At 44.0% G+C, this 7,017-nt stretch overlaps 1 pseudogene; it reads right to left on the reverse strand.

Annotated features, from left to right (window-relative positions):
* Positions 1 to 1,936, reverse strand: part of LOC139568403 (cytochrome P450 3A27-like) — a 38,614-nt pseudogene extending 36,678 nt beyond the window's left edge.
* Positions 1,937 to 7,017: the final 5,081 nt, after the last annotated feature.

Here is a 7,017-nt window from a genome sequence, read left to right on the forward strand (position 1 = left end):
AAACAACCGGCTAGTCCTCATTTTCCTTCTCATTGTATTGTTTTCCATGGGGGGGAAATAACACTATTGTTTAAACAACCGGCTAGTCCTCATTTTCCTTCTCATTGTATTGTTTTCCATGGGGGGGAAATAACACTATTGTTTAAACAACCGGCTAGTCCTCATTTTCCTTCTCATTGTATTGTTTTCCATGGGGGGGAAATAACACTATTGTTTAAACAACCGGCTAGTCCTCATTTTCCTTCTCATTGTATTGTTTTCCATGGGGGGAAATAACACTATTGTTTAAACAACCGGCTAGTCCTCATTTTCCTTCTCATTGTATTGTTTTCCATGGGGGGAAATAACACTATTGTTTAAACAACCGGCTAGTCCTCTTTTTCCTTCTCATTGTATTGTTTTCCATGGGGGGGAAATAACACTATTGTTTAAACAACCGGCTAGTCCTCATTTTCCTTCTCATTGTATTGTTTTCCATGGGGGGGAAATAACACTATTGTTTAAACAACCGGCTAGTCCTCATTTTCCTTCTCATTGTATTGTTTTCCATGGGGGGGAAATAACACTATTGTTTAAACAACCGGCTAGTCCTCATTTTCCTTCTCATTGTATTGTTTTCCATGGGGGGGAAATAACACTATTGTTTAAACAACCGGCTAGTCCTCATTTTCCTTCTCATTGTATTGTTTTCCATGGGGGGGAAATAACACTATTGTTTAAACAACCGGCTAGTCCTCATTTTCCTTCTCATTGTATTGTTTTCCATGGGGGGAAATAACACTATTGTTTAAACAACCGGCTAGTCCTCATTTTCCTTCTCATTGTATTGTTTTCCATGGGGGGAAATAACACTATTGTTTAAACAACCGGCTAGTCCTCATTTTCCTTCTCATTGTATTGTTTTCCATGGGGGGGAAATAACACTATTGTTTAAACAACCGGCTAGTCCTCATTTTCCTTCTCATTGTATTGTTTTCCATGGGGGGGGAAATAACACTATTGTTTAAACAACCGGCTAGTCCTCATTTTCCTTCTCATTGTATTGTTTTCCATGGGGGGAAATAACACTATTGTTTAAACAACCGGCTAGTCCTCTTTTTCCTTCTCATTGTATTGTTTTCCATGGGGGGGAAATAACATTATTGTTTAAAATATGAGGTGTTTATTCTGAACGAGTACTAACCTTTCTATACTCCATCATTGTGCCAAAGTAAGGTAGGGGTTTGGACCAGGGATACCCATCTTAGTGAACACACCATAGGGCCAGTACCCATACCTGTACACACACACACACACACACACACACACACGCACACGCACACGCACACGCACACGCACACGCACACGCACACGCACACACACACACACACACACACACACACACACACACACACACACACACACACACACACACACACACACACACACACACACACACACACGTTAACTAGTAATATGTTCTAGAGAAGTATACAAAATATATATCTTATCTTGCATTGTTGGAAAAGGACCCCTAACTAAGCATTTTCACTGTTAGTCTACACCGGTTAACTGCGATAAATGTAACAAATAACATTTGATTTGAAGTCCTTACACTACAATGAGGGTGATGAGGAGGGCCAGGAGGGTCCAGGTCTCAGCAGAGAAGTATGGCAGAAAACTCATCATCTTTCCTCCGGTTCGGCTCCCTGCTGCTTCTGAAAACAACGGTCCCGTTTTCTCTCAGGCTCGTTTTAGTTCACTTCTCCGATGGTCTGACAGGTTTTGAGTTGTTTTTTCGGTCCGGTTCTAGTGTGGTTCTTCTGTGCACGCGACAGATCTCGACTACCGACCGTTGCTCTTCTCCGTACTCTGTTTGAGACCGTGCAGGTTGCAAGGGATTATTGTATCCCGTTGGAGAAGCACCTGTGTGATGCTAGCTAGAATAATGATGAGCCACAATGGATTTTGCGGTTCGCCTTCAAAATAAGAGTCCCATACTGAAACTAATGCAAACGGTTAAAAATATGTAATAATGGCAGATTTGGACAAGATCATTCTAAACAAGGTTTGAATGTTGTTATATTTGAATTAAGAAAAATACAATAAGTAGTTAATTTGACACACACACAAAATAGTTGAAGTAGCACTGTGGCGGTATTAGACTTCAGAATTGCTTTGGGACTTTCTTCTATTGCACTGTACAGCGTCACCTCTGGATCTTGGGTCCATGAAATGTAAAGAGTTTACACAAATATTAGCATCGGAGCTCTTATTGCAGGACATTGACTCTAGGAAATCACCTCACAATTCCATAAGGTTCTTTAAAAAATAATAACCTTTAAACTTTATTTAACTAGGCAAGTCAGTTAAGAACAAATTCTTATTTACAATGACGGCGTACCCCGGCCAAACCCAGACGATGCTGGGCCAATTGTGCGCCGCCCTATGGGGACTCCCAATCATGGCTGGATGTGATACAGCCTACATTCGAACCAGGGACTGTAGTGATGCCTCTTGCACTGAGATGCAGCGCCTTAAACCGCTGCGCCACTCGGGAGCCCTGTACATTGCGATATGAATGTTCAATAGGCACTATAGACTGAATTGTGAGGTGATTTCCCACAGGTAAAGTCCCGCAAAAAGTGCTGCGATGCAAATATTTGTGTAAACTGTTTAGAATTGTAATCTGTGGGTGTCAATGAGTAGGCTGGTACCCCATGTCACGAACCCAAGATCCATAAGGCTGGTACCCCATGTCACGAACCCAAGATCCATAAGGCTGGTACCCCATGTCATGAACCCAAGACCCATAAGGCTGGTACCTCCTGTCATGAACCCAAGATCCATAAGGCTGGTACCCCATGTCATGAACCCAAGATCCATAAGGCTGGTACCCCATGTCATGAACCCAGACCCATAAGGCTGGTACCCCATGTCACAAACCCAAGATCCATAAGGCTGGTACCCTATGTCACAAACCCAAGATCCATAAGGCTGGTACCCCATGTCACGAACCCAAGATCCATAAGGCTGTTACCCCATGTCACGAACCCGACCCATAAGGCTGGTATCCCATGTCACGAACCCGACCCATAAGGCTGGTACCCCATGTCATGAACCCAAGACCGATAAGGCTGGTACCCCATGTCACGAACCCAAGATCCATAAGGCTGGTACCCCATGTCACGAACCCAAGATCCATAAGGCTGGTACCCCATGTCACGAACCCGACCCATAAGGCTGGTATCCCATGTCACGAACCCGACCCATAAGGCTGGTACCCCATGTCATGAACCCAAGACCCATAAGGCTGTACATTGAAGGTCTGTTTCAGTCCTGAAAACTATACATCCACAGGGACAGATTTCAACAGATTTTTTGGGGGGGCATCAAATTAACCAATGATTGTCTTTTGTTAAATTTATACAACAATATTCCAAACTTGTTTCGAATTATCTTGTCCAATTGTAGCATGATTCCATTTGCATCCGTTTGCATCAGTTTCAATGGGTAACTTTTATTTTGAAAAGCCCGAACCGCCGATTCTACTATTGTTGTTAAAGGCAAATGTTGTTCACGACACACAATAAGGAGATAGGAGGGAGACTGTGTGAGAGGTGAAAGCGAAGCAGGGAGATTGATTTTCCCTTTTGTACTTTAACTATTTGCACTTCGTTACAACACAATGTGTAGACATAATGACATTTGAAATGCTTGAATTGTTTATTCCACTTGTGTTTATTATCTATTTCACTTGCTTTGGCAATGTAAACATATGTTTCCCATGCCAATAAAGCCCCTTAAATTTAATTTAAATTGGTGAATGATCGACAAGAGAGAGCAGGGGCATATTCATTATGGAAACCGTGTAACGTTTGCTTCCGTTTATTAAACGTTTTGCAACTAGGCCGAGAGATGAGATAACTTTTGATTACAAGAGACTTATGAGGTCATTTCTTTATTGCCTGAAGATTGAAGCCATGTGGAAAAGTGTTCATATGGATATTTACAGTGGTCGAAAGGACGGTTAAAATCAAAAGCACAATAACAAGATAACTCACTTCCTCGTTACATTAGGAGACTCACCAGAATGCACTCTTTCTTTCTCACTCTCGCGCGAGCGCGCACGCACTCACGCACGCACGCACGCACGCACACACACACACACACACACACACACACACACACACACACACACACACACACACACACACACACACACACACACACACACACACGAGTTAACTCCGACACAGCCACTCAGCTGTAATCGTCAGTCCTGGTGCCGTGCCAACAGTAACAACACAGCATTTCCCACAACAGTCAATCACAGATCGAACAATGAGCCAGATGTTTCACCGGATGGATACATCTGAAGCATCCGGTTGGTATTTCAACTCCAAATATGGTGATGAGAGGAAATCCAGTGGCCGTCAGTGGGAGAAGACGGAGCGAGATTCTCATTGATGAAACATAATATCTCAGTAGGTTTTCTGTTTCCCAAACTAGAATCTGTTGTAGACTTTACCTTTTGCAAAAAAAATTGCGTTGCTTATGATCCGATCCATTGCACACCACCCAGGACAATGGATCGGATCCCAGCCGGAGAACCAGAACAACGACGCTGTGAAAGGGGCGGACGAAGCGGTCTTCTGGTCAGGCTCTGGAGACGGGCACATCGCGCACCGCTCCCTAGCATACTACTCGCCAATGTCCAGTCTCTTGACAACAAGGTTGATGAAATCCGAGCAGGGGTAGCATTCCAGAGAGACATAAGAGAGACATAAGAGACTGTAACGTTCTTTGCTTCACAGAAACATGGCTCACTCGAGACACGCTATCGGAGTCGGTACAGCCACCTGGTTTCTTCTCGCATCGCGCCGACAGAAACAAGCATCTTTCTAGTAAGAAGAAGGGAGGGGGTGTATGCCTTATGATTAATGAGACATGGTGTGATCATAACAACACACAGGAACTCAAGTCCTTCTGTTCACCTGACTTAAAATTCCTCACAATCAAATGCAGACCGCATTATCTCTTCGATTAAAATCCCCCCCAAGCAGACACATCGATGGCCCTGAACAAACTTTATCTGACTCTATGTAAACTGGAAACCACATATTCTGAGTCTGCATTCATTGTAGCTGGGGATTTTAACAAGGCTAATCTGAAAACAAGACTCCCTAAATTCTATCAGCATATCGATTTTGCTACCAGGGCTGGTAAAACCCTGGATCATTGTTATTCTAACTTCCGCGACGCATATAAGGCCCTCCCCCGCCCTCCTTTCGGAAAAGCTGACCACGACTCCATTTTGTTGCTCCCTGCCTATAGACAGAGACTAAAACAGGAAGCTCTGTTCAACGCTGGTCCGACCAATCTGATTCCACGCTTCAAGATTGCTTCGATCACGTGGACTGGGATATGTTCCGCATTGCGTCAAACAACAACATTGACGAATACGCTGATTCGGTGAGCGAGTTTATTAGCAAGTGCATCGGCGATGTCGTACCCACAGCAACTATTAAAACATTCCCAAACCAGAAACGGTGGATTGATGGCAGCATTCTCGCGAAACTGAAAGGGAGAACCACTGCTTTTAATCAGGGCAAGGTGACTGGAAACATGACCGAATACAAACAGTCTAGCTATTCCCTCCGCAAGGCAATCAAACAAGCTAAGCGTCAGTTTAGAGACAAAGTGGAGTCGCAATTCAACGGCTCAGACACAAGAGGTATGTGGCAGGGTCTCCAGTCAATCACGGACTACAAAAAGAAAACCAGTCCCGTCGCCGACCACGATGTCTTGCTCCCAGACAAACTAAACAACTTCTTTGCTCGCTTTGAGGACAATACAGTGCCACTGACATGGCCCACTATCAAAACCTGCGGACTCTCCTTCACTGCAGCCGACGTGAGTAAAACATTTAAACGAAAGAATAACAATAACAATGACAATAACATACAGCTGGCGGGTTATACACTGTATTGCCTGATTAGAACAGAAGCCTCTGGTAAGACAAAGGGTGGCGGTCTATGTATATTTGTAAACAACAGCTGGTGCACGATATCTAAGGAAGTCTTAAGGTTTTGCTCGCCTGAGGTAGAGTATCTCATGATAAGCTGTAGACCACACTATTTACCAAGAGAGTTTTCATCTATATTCTTCGTAGCTGTCTATTTACCAGCACAAACCGATGCTGGCACTAAAACCTCACTCAATGAGCTGTATACGGCCATAAGCAAACAGGAAAATGCTCATCCAGAGGCGGCGCTCCTAGTGGCCGGGGACTTTAATGCAGGGAAACTTAAAGCAGGAAGCACCAGTGACTCGGTCAATAGAAAAGTGGTCGGATGAAGCAGATGCCAAGCTACAGGACTGGAATATGTTCCGGGATTCTTCCGATGGCATTGAGGAGTACACCACATCAGTCACTGGCTTCATCAATCAGTGCATCGATGATGTCGTCCCCACAGTGACCATACGTACATACCCCAACCAGAAGTCATGGATTACAGGCAGTATCCTCACTGAGCTAAAGACTAGAGCTGCCGCTTTCAAGGAGCGGGACTCTAACCCGGAAGATTATTGGAAATCCCTCTATGCCCTCCGAGGAACCATCAAACAGGTAAAGCATCAATACAGGACTAAGATCAAATCGTACTACACCGGCTCTGACGCTCGTCGAATGTGGCAGGGCTTGCAAACCATTACAGACTACAAGGGGATGCACAGCCAAGTGCTTGCCCAGTGACACAAGGATCCCAGACGGGCTAAACTACTTCTATGCTCGTGTCGGGTTCACCCAGGGGTCATAAAAAGGGTTGTACCCAAATGTTTGGTGTATTAGAATAATGTATTATGCTTATGTTTTATTAATAGAAAGGGAGGGATTAAAAAAAACCTCCCTCCTTACAGTTACAGGGTTTTAGACTACGGATTAACAATAGATATATTCATTGTAGAAGTTTAGTATTGTTCTACATTTGTATTTTAGTTCTCTCTCTCTCTGCCTCATTATAAAGAGGCAGAACA

Source organism: Salvelinus alpinus, chromosome 2 (genome assembly GCF_045679555.1).
Source record: "Salvelinus alpinus chromosome 2, SLU_Salpinus.1, whole genome shotgun sequence".
Taxonomy (NCBI): Eukaryota; Metazoa; Chordata; class Actinopteri; order Salmoniformes; family Salmonidae; genus Salvelinus; species Salvelinus alpinus.